The sequence below is a fragment of the Opisthocomus hoazin genome, chromosome 7 (assembly GCF_030867145.1).
Source record: "Opisthocomus hoazin isolate bOpiHoa1 chromosome 7, bOpiHoa1.hap1, whole genome shotgun sequence".
Classification (NCBI taxonomy): Eukaryota; Metazoa; Chordata; class Aves; order Opisthocomiformes; family Opisthocomidae; genus Opisthocomus; species Opisthocomus hoazin.
In genome coordinates, this window is record NC_134420.1 from 1 (window position 1) to 15,780 (window position 15,780).

Consider the following 15,780-nt stretch of genomic DNA (forward strand, 5'->3'; position numbering starts at 1 on the left):
GAATTGCTACACAAACACACAAAGCATCTCTACCTCAAACGCACACGCTCTCTACACACATGACCTCAGGACACCAGACTACCACACAGGGGACTATTACTGCTACACCAAGATATGCAGCCTGACAATAAACACAACAACGCTGAGGCTCTCTGGCAGGGACCCTCTGGTGTGCCCTGCCTCGAGAGCACCTCAGCTTTGGCTAAAAGACAGGGGATTGAGTCACAGTCATTGACGGAGACTAAATACCAGGAAAACAATGGGACTAGGATGCCACAGAAAATAAACCCCTGGGATAACTGTCAAGAACAGTCAGCGAGGAAACACCTGCTGGCAAAGCACAATCTGCAAAGCTGACGAGCCTAATGCACAGATGATGCTAGACTGGTCTAGTGTCACTGCCCTGGCACATCATTCAGTGAATCGAGATGTGCGCGACTGGCACCATGTCAATAACTCGACCCTGCATAGATACTACTGACAGCTGCTGCAATTGCAGTATAATGACAATATGCCCGATGCTCTACAAGCACCTTGTGCTGCTCTGTCACATGCAAAAACAGAACACGAGCCTCCTTAACAGACACCGCACCCAGAATACAAGGCAGACCTCCGCAGCTGTGCTCCAAAACCTAGAATAACAGAGTCCTCTGTGACACTTCAGAATTCCAGAGCATCATCATAACTAATAAGCACCAAACCAACCGACTGCTGAGGCCCATCACGCTGCACCTCAGACCTAGTCTCAACTGTTTCTGGAGGCTTGCTGCAAAGTGCCTGCAAAGCCAATAGGAAAGACATTGCTGAACTACAATTTTACCTCATGCTAGCTCTCAATCCAATTGCTATCAGCTCTACTCCATCTCACATGCATAAAGACCTCCGAGTCGCTTCCAACCTCTACCCTGACACTGCAATGCCGTACCATATGGACTTAAACACCGAACCGGAGAACGCTGGCAAAGTTAATGCCAAACAATGCACCGCACTCTTACATAACCGACAAGACAAACCGCAACACGGGCCCATACAATGCTTAACTGTCTCAGAGAGCGTCCATAAAGAGCGCCGCAATGCGAGATCAACAGAGATATACAATGCAATTCAAAAATCAAGTAAAAACAGAGCTCCACGTTACAAAATGCAACCTGGCCCTCAATACAAAGCAAGACGGTCTCCAAGAACAGAGAATACAAGTACAGAGCACTGCAATGCCAGATCGATACAGAGACAAACACTGCAATGCAAAATCAAGTACAGAGTGCTGCGGTACAAAACACAATACGGCATCGTACAAAGCAGGACGCTCTCAGGTAACATTCAATACGAGTACGGATGGATGCAATGCAAGACAAAACACAGTACAGAGCCCTGCAATGCAATACGGTCCCAGGTATCGCTCGCTACAAGTACAGAGCGCTGCAATCCAGGACCGGTACAGACACAAACAATGCAATGCTAGATCAAATACAGAGATCCGCAAGAAAAAAAAAATTACATGGCTATACAAGCCTGTACATATTCCAATACAGAGCTCCACATGACAAAACACAAAACAAGTTCATACAAGGCAATACAGTCTCCCATAGCGGTCCATGCAAGTAGTGAGTGCTGCAGTGCAACACGCCCAAACATTGAAATAAAAATTCAAATACGGGGCACTACAACACAACAACAATACAGAGCAATACAAGGCAATACAAAAAAAAATTACAATGCTACGAGAAAGAAATACAGGGCCGTACGATTCAATAGAAGTACAGCACGGCAATACAACACACAATAAAGGACTATTCGGTGCGAGAGACTCACATGGCAGGCGATACGAGGCATAATAATACACTTGAAAAGAACACAAAACGCTGCAAAACGATGCAGTCGCAGACGGTGGTCAAAACCAATACGGAGTTGTGAGAAGCCAGGATGCAAGACCTGAGCCCGTAACGAGGCAGAGATGAAATGCTGCAGGGGAACTCTATGGTAGCAGAACTGCCATGAGCAGAGCTTTCACAGTGGCCTAGATCACCTCCGCAAAGGGGACTCTCCAGAAAGACCTCTGATGAAAACCGCACCTTAAGCTCCAGTCGCAAGATGAGGAACGCTTGACCAAGGCTCTAGGCCAAAGCAGCGAAGCTTGAGACACCCATTGCACACCGACCAAAGTGCACAAGAGTGCAGAAGGTAGACACCTGTAGAAAGCATCACATACAAGACTAATCACACAACACAAATGACACTGGGAAACACACACAGGCCAGAACAGTCACACCCTAAAGGACAGATGCCAGGACCTCTGTCCGCCCCAAACTTAACAGACCCTAAATAGCTCCCTCCGCAACCCTGGTGTTACACCTCCTGCCGGCCTCACCCCACCCACAGCTTTGGCCCTGGACTTACCTTTGAGGGAAGGATGCAGAATCCATCCTCATTGAGCACATCATAAAATTAGATGCTCCTGCATGCCACATGTTCTACATCAGTATCTGCATAACATATATAAACAAACACGCCTCACTAACATTACTGACTGGAAGCATCACATTAGCAAACACCGCTCCCTTCCACAAGATACCCAGTTGCCGATACCTAACTTAGCAAGTCCAGCAATATCGGTAGCATTTTGGAATACCATCTAGAGTCCAACAAAAGCTTGCAATTAAAAACAAACCCCCCAAAAAAAACCAAACGGGAGGCCCCACACCTACAAGCCTGAACACTGTCAACATTCAGTCGTCTTTGCCGCTGCTGGTCATCCCCCCCACATAGCTCCCATCATCAGTTCAAAACACCATTGAAACGATAGGCCGCACAGCCTGCCAAGGAGCAACTCCATGCGAGCTCACTACCCAACCGCTGCCTGAACACTCGAGGCCTATCAACAGATTAAGCATGATCTCCTATCGCTATGCCACCTAACCCTCACTCTACACCCCTGGGCAGAGAAGCACGAAACAAAACACACACAGAGACACAGACCAACATTACACACACCACCACAAACAATGGGATTCAAAGAGCAGAGAAAACTCTCGGCGAGAAGATTGACTCCCCAACGGGAGAAGCTGTCCAGCAATACGACCGGCAGGGCCACAATGGCCCAGAACAAGGAGGCTCTACGGCAGCCCCAGAAGAGCAGAGTCGAACAGAATGCTCCGTTACAAGAAGTTACGCTCTAAACAGAGACGATGGATCTGCAAGAAGCTGGCTTCAAGACCTAAGAACACAAGATCGCAGGGAAGAAGTCCCACAGTCCATGACAATGGACCGGAAGAGAGAAGAGCTGCTGACACAGCCTGAGATGACACCGCAAAAGAGAACTGATGGGAAACTTCCAAGATGCGACACCGATCCATGCTTTATGCGCAAAACGTAAGATGAGAAGCGCCCAATGGACACTATGCCAAAGAGTACAGGCATTCCCGACCCTAGGAATGGCACCTGATATGCATCATGTGCTCATTGAGCACAGAGAGCAATGACGATGTTGAGACACAGGTAAAATCCAAGACACAAAACACAGACCACACAGATGACACCACCACAGACACAGTTCTGGAACTACCCGCCCCCTTGGCCTACAGAGAAACCCCTTCCCTTGATCCACCCAAAGCAGCCTGTTCCTGGACAGCTCTCTCCCCTACACTAGCTTCACAAGCTCTCCCTGAACTGCCCAACTGTAGTCCCCTCCCTCCAGACCCTTCCAAGCCCCTGGACTTAGCTTTCAGAGGGACGTGGGCTCTAAATCCAACCTCGACCAAAAATGCATTAGGTATCTGGGATGTTCCTGCAGTCACGAGGTTGCACTTCATCACTGAAAAACAGAAAACCCAGTAACACTGCTGACAGGAAACATCACACTGGCCAAGACCAACCTCTTCCACAAAAACCCCCACCTCAGAAGCACCCGGGTGCTCTGCTCACCTGCTCGTTCCAGAGTCGGACGCTGCAGCCATCATTGCTTGCGATACCTGAGATACCAAGAGACACAAAATGATCATTGCACCCGTGAGAAGTCACCCGACCCACACTCCTCCTTGCTACCGCCCCAGCTCACCTCAAACAGTTGTCCAATGCCAAAGGCGGCCCGCACAGCCCCTGCAAAACCAAGAGAGACACCCCTCACTGAGCTGCTGCACAATAATTTGCTCTCACACGCTCACGGGGCCCACAACTGCCTCACCTTCTCGGACTTCATGTCAGCATGCTGCTTTGCTCCTCCGAGGATATGTGCGGCACCTGCAATAAAATCAAAGCAAACAGCGCATGCTGAGATACTGCCCAAAAACAAAGCTTGCCTGCATCAATCCCAACCTTCTGCTTCTGTACCTTAGCGGGTCATCCACGCTGGCCCTGCCATTTACGCATTCCCTGGTTTCCCTGAGCAGAGCAGTTCCAAGGCAAGCACACACAGGCACAGACCAACATTACACACAACACCAAAAACAATGGGAATCAAGAGAGAAAACTCTCCACAAGAACAATGACTCCCTGACGGGAGACGCTGTTGGACAAGGAGACCGACAGGGCCGCATTGGCCCAGAGCGAGGAGGCTCCACGGCAGCCCCAGAAAACCGGATTAGAACACAATGGTCCGTTACAAGAAGTTACGGTCAAAATGGAGACGATGGATGTGCAAGAAGCCCGGCTTCAAGACCTAAGAGCATAAGGATGCAGGGAAGAAGTCCCACAGTCCATAAAAATGGACCGGAAGAGAGAAGAGCTGCTGCTGACACAGCCCGGAACGATGCCGCAGCAGAAAGATGCTAGACTGATCCACGCTTTACGCTTGTAAGGCAAGAAGAGAAGACCTGAATTGGCACTATGCCAATGAGTACACGCATTCGAGACCCCAGGTATGGCACGGAGACACATGATGAGCTTTGTGAGTGCAAAGAGAAACAAGGATATCGAGACCAGAGGAAGGTCTGCGACACAAGACACACCACAACAACAACATAGCACTGATGACACAGGCTGGAACTGCCCTGCCCATGCTAGTCCTAGGATGCAGGGAAACTCGGTCCCTTTCTGTGCCCAGAGAGGCCCGCTCCTGCGCAGCCCTCTCCCCTGCACTAATGTTACAAGCCCTGTCCGCAATGCCCCACGGTGGTCCCCTCCCTCCAAACCCTTCCCAGCCCCAGTCCCTCGACTTAGCCTTTGGAGGGCCGGGAGTCTGAATCCATCCTCGACAACAAGCATGTCGGATAACTGGGATGCTCCTGCAGTCAACAGGTCTGATTTGTCATCTGGAAAAGAGGAAAAGATGAGGACATCGCAGACCACACATGGTGCTGACAGTAAGCATCACACTGGCCAAGACCAACCTCTTCCACAACAATCCCCTCCTCAGAAGCACCAGGATGCTCTGCTGCTCACTTGTTCTTTCCGGAGTCGGACACTGCAGCCATAATCGCCTCTGCAACCTAAGATGCCAAGACACGCAAAATGATCATTGCACCCGTGAGAAGTCACCTGCCCTACGCTCCTCGCTGCCACCCCGACTCACCTCAAGAGCTTATCCAATGCCAAAGGCGGCCCGCACGGCCCCTGCAAAACCAAGACAGAGACATGTCACTGAGTTGCTGCACAGTACTTTGCTCTTACACACTGACCCGGTCCACAACCGCCTCACCTTCTCAGACCTCTTGTCAGCATGCTGCTTTCCCCCTCAGGACTATGTGTGGCACCTACAAAAAGAAAACAGAAGACACATGCTGAGATACCGCCCAAAACTGCCACCTGCCACACCGGTTCCCTCCTCCTGCTCCTTTACCTTGGCTGCTTAACCATGTTGCCCCTGACAGTTACATGTTGCCATGCTGAGGCTCAGGTACCACCTGGGAAACACAAAGAGGGATGATGGTAATTTCACCAACAACAGCACTCCAGAAAAATAACTGCTACTTCAGCCTACTACTCATTGCTCACCTTGCCTGAGTCACCCCTGGTGCCGATATCATGCTTCACTCGTTGCTTTGCACCTACAATATTGAAAAAAAAAAACAAACCACCAACTGTAAGGCAGTCGTAAAGCTACTAATCATGTCTTCCCTTCAACACCACGCGCCAACCCACCTCCTAATGACGCTCTGCTCGGCGCCTCCATTGGTCTTTGGTGCCCTTCTTGTTCCCTGGCACCTGAAATAAGTATTGAACAAGTCACCCATATGCTGCTTAAGTCATTAACAATTCCAGACGCATTGATTTGATTTTGGAATAGCACCCGGAGTCCAAAATACAGCCTGCCATTACATAAAGGAATAAAGGGCCAAACTTAAAGGCCCCCCATGCATAAGCCTTACCACCGTCAACATTCAATCTGCTTTGCTGCTGATGATCGCCCCTCCCACATGACTCCCATCACCTCTATAAAACACTGTTGAAGTGACAGTCCACACCGTCTGCGGACGGCCGGTCCATCTGATCTCACTTCCCAGCCTCTGCCTAAACAGTCTAGGCCTGTCAACCTATTAACCACAGCCTCTTATCGCTATGACACCTACCCCTGACTATACCCCTGGGCAGGGCAGCTCCAAGCCAAAACACACACACAGGCACAGACCAACATTACACACAACACCACAAACAATTGGATTCAAAGAAGAGAGAAAACTCTCTGCAAGAACAATGACTGGCGGACGAGAGAAGCTGTCGGACAAGGAGACCGACACGGCCGCAACAGCCGAGAATGAGGAGCCTCCATGGCAGCCCCAGAGAAACAGTCGAGCCAAATGGTCCCTTACAAGGAGTTGCGGTCAAAATGGAGATGATGGATGTGTACGAAACCTGTCTTCAAGACCTAAAAGCATAAGGATTCCAGGAAAAACTCCCACAGTCCATGACAATGGACCGGTAGAGAGAAGAGCTGCTGACACAGCCTGGAACAACACCGCCAAAGAGAACTGACCAGAAGTTTTCAAGACACAAGACTGATCCATGCTTTACATTTGTAAGCCAAGAAGAGAACCTCCCAGTTGGCACTATCCAATAGGTACAGGCATTTGAGGCCTAGAAATGGCATCCAAGGCACCTGATGAGTTTATTGAGTGCAAACAGAAACAAGGGCATCAAGAACACAGGAAGGTCTATGACACAGAAGACACCACAAAAACAACATAGCACCACAGACACAGGCTGGAACTGCCCTGCCCATACTAGTCCAAGGATGAAGGGAACCCCCTTCACTTTACATGCGTAGAGAGGCCCGCTCCTGCACAGCTCTCCCCTACGCTAACTTTATAAGCCCTGCCCACAATGCCCAACCGTGTTCCTCTCCCTCCACATTCTTCCAGCCCCAGTCCCTCGACTTAGCTTTTGGAGGGTCAGGGGTCTGAATCCATCCTCAACAAAAAGCACATTGGCTAACTGGGAAGCTCCTGCACTCGCCTGGTTCCATTTTGTCATCTGAAAAGGAAAAAAGCCAGAAACAGTGCTGACAGGAAGCATCACACTGGCCAACGCCAACCCCCTCCTCAGAAGCACCGGGGTGCTCTGCTCACCTGCTCGTTCCAGAGTTGGACGCTGCAGCCATCATCACTTCTGCTGCAACAGATACCAAGAGACACAAAATTACTATTATGCCCGTGAGAAGTCACGCGCTCGACCCTCCTCCTCGCTGCCATACCAGCTCACCTCAAACAGTTGTCCAATGCCAAAGGCGGCCCGCACAGCCCCTGCAAAACCAAGAGAGACACCCCTCACTGAGCTGCTGCACAATAATTTGCTCTCACACGCTCACGGGGCCCACAACTGCCTCACCTTCTCAGACCTCTTGTCAGCATGCTGCTTCGCCCCTCTGAGGATATGTGCGGCACCTGCAATAAAATCAAAGCAAACAGCGCATGCTGAGATACTGCCCAAAAACAAAGCTTGCCTGCATCAATCCCAACCTTCTGCTTCTGTACCTTAGCTGGTCACCCACGCTGGCCCTGCCATTTACGCATTCCCTGGTTTCCCTGGGCAGAGCAGTTCCAAGGCAAGCACACACAGGCACAGACCAACATTACACACAACACCAAAAACAATGGGAATCAGAGAAAACTCTCCACAAGAACAATGACTCCCTGACGGGAGACGCTGTTGGACAAGGAGACCGACAGGGCCGCATTGGCCCAGAGCGAGGAGGCTCCACGGCAGCCCCAGAAAACCGGATTAGAACACAATGGTCCGTTACAAGAAGTTACGGTCAAAATGGAGACGATGGATGTGCAAGAAGCCCGGCTTCAAGACCTAAGAGCATAAGGATGCAGGGAAGAAGTCCCACAGTCCATAAAAATGGACCGGAAGAGAGAAGAGCTGCTGCTGACACAGCCCGGAACGATGCCGCAGCAGAAAGATGCTAGACTGATCCACGCTTTACGCTTGTAAGGCAAGAAGAGAAGACCTGAATTGGCACTATGCCAATGAGTACACGCATTCGAGACCCCAGGTATGGCACGGAGACACATGATGAGCTTTGTGAGTGCAAAGAGAAACAAGGATATCGAGACCAGAGGAAGGTCTGCGACACAAGACACACCACAACAACAACATAGCACTGATGACACAGGCTGGAACTGCCCTGCCCATGCTAGTCCTAGGATGCAGGGAAACTCGGTCCCTTTCTGTGCCCAGAGAGGCCCGCTCCTGCGCAGCCCTCTCCCCTGCACTAATGTTACAAGCCCTGTCCGCAATGCCCCACGGTGGTCCCCTCCCTCCAAACCCTTCCCAGCCCCAGTCCCTCGACTTAGCCTTTGGAGGGCCGGGAGTCTGAATCCATCCTCGACAACAAGCATGTCGGATAACTGGGATGCTCCTGCAGTCAACAGGTCTGATTTGTCATCTGGAAAAGAGGAAAAGATGAGGACATCGCAGACCACACATGGTGCTGACAGTAAGCATCACACTGGCCAAGACCAACCTCTTCCACAACAATCCCCTCCTCAGAAGCACCAGGATGCTCTGCTGCTCACTTGTTCTTTCCGGAGTCGGACACTGCAGCCATAATCGCCTCTGCAACCTAAGATGCCAAGACACGCAAAATGATCATTGCACCCGTGAGAAGTCACCTGCCCTACGCTCCTCGCTGCCACCCCGACTCACCTCAAGAGCTTATCCAATGCCAAAGGCGGCCCGCACGGCCCCTGCAAAACCAAGACAGAGACATGTCACTGAGTTGCTGCACAGTACTTTGCTCTTACACACTGACCCGGTCCACAACCGCCTCACCTTCTCAGACCTCTTGTCAGCATGCTGCTTTGCCCCTTCAGGACTATGTGTGGCACCTACAAAAAGAAAACAGAAGACACATGCTGAGATACCGCCCAAAACTGCCACCTGCCACACCAATTCCCACCTCCTGCTCCTTTACCTTGGCTGCTTAACCATGTTGCCCCTGACACTTACATGTTGCCATGCTGAGGCTCAGGTACCACCTGGGAAACACAAAGTGGGATGATGGTAATTTCACCAACAACAGCACTCCAGAAAAATAACTGCTACTTCAGCCTACTACTCATTGCTCACCTTGCCTGAGTCACCCCTGGTGCCGATATCATGCTTCACTCGTTGCTTTGCGCCTACAATACTGGAAAAAAAACACCACACCAACTGTAAGGTAGTCCTATAGCCACTGATCATGTCTTCCCTTCAACACCATGTGCCGACCCACCTCCTAACGACGCTCTGCTCGGCACCTGCATTGGTCTTTGGTGCCCTTCTTGTTCCCTGGCACCTGAAATAAGTATTGAACAAGTCACCCATATGCTGCTAAAGACATTAACAATTCCAGATGTATTGATTCCATTTTCTAATAGCGCCTAGAGTTCAAAATACAGCCTGCCATTACATAAAGGAATAAAGGGCCAAACTTAAAGGCCCCCCATGCATAAGCCTTACCACCGTCAACATTCAATCTGCTTTGCTGCTGATGATCAGCCCCTCCCACAAGACTCCCATCACCTCTATAAAACACTGTTGAAATGACAGTCCACACTGCCTGCCGACGGCCGGTCCATCTGATCTCACTTCCCAGCCTCTGCCTAAACAGTCTAGGCCTGTCAACCTATTAACCACAGCCTCTTATCGCTATGACACCTACCCCTGACTATGCCACTGGGCAGGGCAGCTCCAAGCCAAACGCACACAGGCACAGACCAACATTACACACAACACCACAAACAATTGGATTCAAAGAGAGAAAACTCTGCAAGAACAATGACTGCTGGACGAGAGAAGCTGTCAGACAAGGAGACCGACACGGCCGCAACAGCCGAGAATGAGGAGCCTCCATGGCAGCCCCAGAGAAACAGTCGAGCCAAATGGTCCCTTACAAGGAGTTGCGGTCAAAATGGAGATGATGGATGTGTACGAAACCTGTCTTCAAGACCTAAAAGCATAAGGATTCCAGGAAAAACTCCCACAGTCCATGACAATGGACCGGTAGAGAGAAGAGCTGCTGACACAGCCTGGAACAACACCGCCAAAGAGAACTGACCAGAAGTTTTCAAGACACAAGACTGATCCATGCTTTACATTTGTAAAGCAAGAAAAGAACCTCCCAGTTGGCACTATCCAATAGGTACAGGCATTTGAGGCCCTAGAAATGGCATCCAAGGCACCTGATGAGCTTCTTGAGTGCAAAGAGCAACAAGGACGTCCAGAACAGATGAAGGTCTACAACAGAGAAGACACCACAGAAACAACATAGCACCACAGACACAGGCTGGAACTGCCCTGCCCATACTAGTCCAAGGATGAAGGGAACCCCCTTCACTTTACATGCGTAGAGAGGCCTGCTCCTGCACAGCTCTCCCCTACTCTAACTTTACAAGCCCTGCCCACAATGCACAACCATGTTCCTCTCCCTCCAAACTCTTCCAGCCCCAGTCCCTCAACTTAGCTTTTGGAGGGTCAGAGGTCTAAATCCATCCTCAACAAAAGCACATTGGCTAACTGGGAAGCTCCTGCACTCGCCTGGTTCCATTTTGTCATCTGAAAAGGAAAAAAGCCAGAAACAGTGCTGACAGGAAGCATCACACTGGCAAACGCCAACCTGTTCCACAACAACCCCCTCCTCAGAAGCACCCGGGTGCTCCGCTCACCTGCTCGTTCCAGAGTCGGACGCTTTACCATCATCACTTCTGCTGCAACAGATACCAAGAGACACAAAATTACTATTATGCCCGTGAGAAGTCACACACTCAATGCTCCTCAGTCGCTGCCACCCCAGCTCACCTCAAACAGTTGTCCAATGCCAAAGGCGGCCGGCACAGCCCCTGCAAAACCAAGAGAGACACCCCTCACTGAGCTGCTGCACAATAATTTGCTCTCGCACACTGACCCAGCACACAATTGTCTCACCTTCTCAGACCTCTGGTCAGCATGTTGCCACGCCCCTCCGAGTCTGCATGTGGTATCTGCAACAGTCACAGCAAAGAGACACATGCTGAGATACTGCCCAAAACCACACAGTCTACCCACACCAACTGCCATCTCTCAGCCTTTACACCTTGGCTGCTCACCCGTGTTTTCTCTGCCATTTACGTGTTGCCATGCTGCAGATTAGGTACCATCTACGAAACACAAACAAAGGACGCTTATAGCTTCACCAACAATATGACTCCTGAAAAGTAACTGATACTTCAGTCCACTGGTCATAGCTCACCTTGTTGAGGTCACCGCTGGTGCCGATATCTCACTGCGCTTGTTCCTTCGCACCTTCAAAATAACACACAAACCACCAGCGAAGTGGAGTCATGTAGCCACCGGTCACGTCTTCCCTCGACGTCACGCACCAACCCACCTTCTTTTGGCGCACATCTCGCCACCTGCATGGCTCTTTGGTGCCCATCTTGTCCACAGGCAACTGCAAAAAAGTAATCAATGTGTCACCCAAAGGCTGACCAAGAGCTTAGAGTCCAGCTCTATTGCTTGATTTCAGAATACCATCTAGAGGCCAACTCTAGACTGCCATTAAGAAAAAACAATGGAAAAAGGACAAAACTTTAGACCCCACACATAGAAGCCTGAATACTGTTGAGATTCAATCCGCTTTGCTGCCACCAATCAGCCCCTCCTACACAACTCCAGTCACCTCTGTAAAACACTGTTTAAATGAAAGTCTACACTGCCTGCTGATGGCTGCTCCATCCAAGCTGACTGCCCAGTCCCTGCCTAAACCGTCTAGGCCTGTTGACCTATTAACCGCAGCCTCTTATCGCTATGCCACCTACCCCTGACTCTACACCTCTGGACGGAGCAGCTCCAAGCCAAAACACACATAGGCACAGACCAACATTACACATAACACCACAAACAACTGAATACAAAGAAGAGAGAAAACTCTGCAAGAACAATGACTGCCGGACGAGAGAAGCTGTCGGACAAGGAGACCGACAGGGCCGCAACGGCCCCGAGTGAGGAGACTCCACGGCAGCCCCAGAAAAACAGGAGAACCCAATGGTCACTTAGAAGTTACAGTCAAAATGGAGACGATGGATGAGCAAGAAGCCCAGCTTCAAGACCTAAGATGGTAAGGATGCAGGGAACGAGTCCCACAGTCCATGAAAATGGACCGCTAGAGAGAAGACCTGCTGGCACAGCCTGGAACACTGCAAAACAGAACCAACGAGACACTTCTAAGGCGTGAGATCGATCCATGCTTTACGCTTCTAAGGCAAGGAGAGACACACCCAATTGGCACTATGCCGATGAGTATGGGCATTCAAGACCCAAGGGGTGGTGCCTGATGTGCATCATGTGCTCCTTGACCATGAGGAACAATGAGGATGTTGAGACCCTGCTAAGGTCTAAGAAACAGAAGGCAGTCAACACAAACAACACAGCACCACAGACACGGGCTGGAACTGACCTGCCCACTTGGGCTGAAGACAAACCCCTTCCTTCCCTTTACATGCCCAAAGGCGCCCGCTCCTGCACAGCCCTCTCCCCTACGCTAACTTCACAAACCCTCCCTGCGATGCCCAACCGTGGCCCCCTCCCTCCAGACCCTCCCCAATCCCTCAGCTTAGCTTTAAGAGGGTCGAGGGTCTGAATCCATGCTCAACATGAACGCGCATTGGCTAACTGGGAAGCTCCTGCAGTCGTCAGGTTCCGCTTCCTCGTCTGCAAAAAAAGAAAACCCACAAACAGTTCTGATGGTAAGCATCATGCTGGCCAACACCAACATCATCCACAGCATCCCCCTCAGAAGCACTGGGATTCTCCGCTCACCTACTGGGTCCACAATGGGAGGCTGCAGCCCTCATCGCTCTTGCTAACCTAAGATACCAAGAGACACACAATTACCATTGCGCTGCTGAGAAATCACCTGCCCCAGATGCCTCCTCGCCGCCACCCCAGCTCACCTCAAACGCCGGTCCGATGCCAAAGGCGATCCGTACAGCCCCTGCAAAACCAAGAGATACGCATCATTGAGGTGCCGTATGATACTTTGCTCCAAGACACTGATCCGACCCACGACCGCCTCACCTTGTCAGATCTCTTGTCAGCATGCCGCTTTGCGCATCCGAGACAGTGTGACACCTGCGAAGAAAACAAAGCAGAAGACACATGCTGAGATACTGCCAAAATTGCAGCCTGCCCGCAGCGATTCCCATCTCCTGCTCCTGCACCTTGGTTGCTTGCCCGTGTCACCCCTGCCGTTTACATGTTGCCACCTCAAGGCTCTGGTACCACCTGAAAAACCAAAAATGAGGTATGTTGATAACTTCAATGACAATACCCTACCAGAACGATAACTGCTACTGTAGCCTACTACTCATTGTTCTCCTTGACCAAGGTACCCCTGGTGCCCATATCCTGCTTCGCTTGTTTCTTTGCGCCTACAACATTGGGGAAATAACCCACCAACCATAATGCAGTCACATAGCCACCGAACCCATCCTCCCTCTGACGCTATGCACCCATCCGCCTTCATAGAGCGGTCTGCTCAATGCCTCCGTTGGTCCTCTGTGCCCATCTTGTTCCCCGACATCTGAAAAAAAACATTGGAAAAAGTCACCTGGAGGCTGCTCAAACCATTAACTGTTCCAGATGTATTGATTCCATGTTGGAATACTATCTGCAGTGCAACTGCGGCCTGCCACTAAATACATGAAAAAAGGGCCAGACTTCAAGCCCCCCACTTACAAGCCAGAATGCTGTCCAGATTCAAGCTCCTTTGCTGCCGCCAATTGACCCCTCCCACGCAGCTCCCAGCACCTCCTCTAACCACTGTTCAAATGACAGACCACGCAGCCTGCCGATGGCTTGCTCCCTGCGAGCTCGCTGCCCAACCTCTGCTGCAGCAGTCTAGACCTATCGACATATTAACTGCAGCTTCCTGTAGCTATTCCTTCTACCGTTGACTTTACACCCCTGGACAGAGCAGCTCCAAGCCAACACACAGGCACAGACCAATGGTACACACACCACCACAAACAAAGTGGTTCAAAGAAGAGAGAAAACTTTCCGCAAGAAGAAAGACTCCCTGATGGGAGATGCTGTCGGGCAAGAAGACCTACGGGGCCACGACGGCCCAGAGCAAGGAGGCACTATGGCAGCCCCAGAAAAAAAGATAACGCAAGAGGCCCTCACAAGAAGTTACTGTCAACACAGAGATGATGGATGCACGAGAAGCCCGGCTTCAAGACCTAAGAAAGTAAGGATGCAAGGAAGAAGTCCCACCGTCCGTGAAAATGGACCGGTACAGAGAAGAGCGGCTGACACAGCCAGGAACGACGTCGCAAATAAGAACCGACCGCAAACTTGCGAAATGTGACACCAATCCACACTTTACGCTCACAGGGAAATGAAAGAATTGCCAAATTGACAGTATGCCACTGACCACAGGCACTCGAGCCTCTAGGGATGGCACCTGATGTGCCTAAGGTGCTCGTTGAGCACAGAGACCAACGAAGAACTGGAGACCCAGGTAAGTTTTAAGACGCATAAGATGGACCACACAAACAACACAACACCACAGACACAGGCTGGAGCTGCCCTGCCCGCCGGGGCTCAAGAGAAACCCCTCCCCTTTACTGACCCAAAGGGGCCTGTTCCGGGACGACCCGCTCCCCTATGCTGACTTCACAAGCCCTCCCCGTGATGCCCAACCGTGGTCCCCTCCCTCCAGACCCTCCCTGGGCCCCGATCCCTCTACTTCGCTTTCAGAGGGACACGGCTCTAAACCCATCTATGTCAGAAAATGCATCGGATATCTGGGATGCTCCTGCAGTCGCCAGGTTCCGCTTCCTCCTCTGCAAAAAGAGAAAACCCACAAGCCGTTCTGACAGTAAGCATCACGCTGGCCAACGCGACACCTTCCACAACATCCCTGTCCTCAGAAGCACCGGGATTCTCTGCTCACCTGCTGGGTCCAGAATGGGACGCTGTGGTCCTCATCGCTCTCGATAACCCAAGACACCAAGAGACAAAATTACCGTTGTGCCGCTGAGAAATCATCTGCCCCATGCTCCTCCTCGCTAACACCCTGGCTCACCTCAAACGCCAGTCCAATGCCATAGTCCCCTGCAAAAGCGTGTAGCTTCGCCGACAATAAGACACCTGAACATTAACTGCTACTGCAGGCCACTAGTCACGGCTCACCTTGCCCAAGTCACCTCCGCTGCCCGTAAACCCGCTTTGCGCCTTCAAAATATAAAAAAAAAATACCCACAAATCAAAACCTAAAAGCTAGTCCTATAACCACCGGTCACATCTTCCCTCCGACATCACATGCAAACCCACCTTCTTATGACGCTCCGCTCACCTCTCCTCCATCACCCTTTGGCGCACGGC

The 15,780-nt window shown here is 51.0% G+C and overlaps 1 long non-coding RNA gene across 1 annotated transcript; it reads right to left on the reverse strand.

Annotated features, from left to right (window-relative positions):
- Nucleotides 1-15: 15 nt before the first annotated feature.
- Nucleotides 16-6,252, reverse strand: LOC142362087 (uncharacterized). The gene is made up of 11 exons (XR_012764642.1): nucleotides 6,076-6,252; nucleotides 5,929-5,981; nucleotides 5,774-5,837; nucleotides 5,633-5,687; nucleotides 5,507-5,547; nucleotides 5,325-5,423; nucleotides 4,181-5,246; nucleotides 4,055-4,095; nucleotides 3,922-3,968; nucleotides 2,398-3,811; nucleotides 16-2,189 (listed from the first exon to the last, which is right to left on the reverse strand). It is a non-coding gene; the product is annotated as an uncharacterized LOC142362087 (long non-coding RNA).
- Between the last annotated feature and the right edge of the window lie 9,528 nt (nucleotides 6,253-15,780).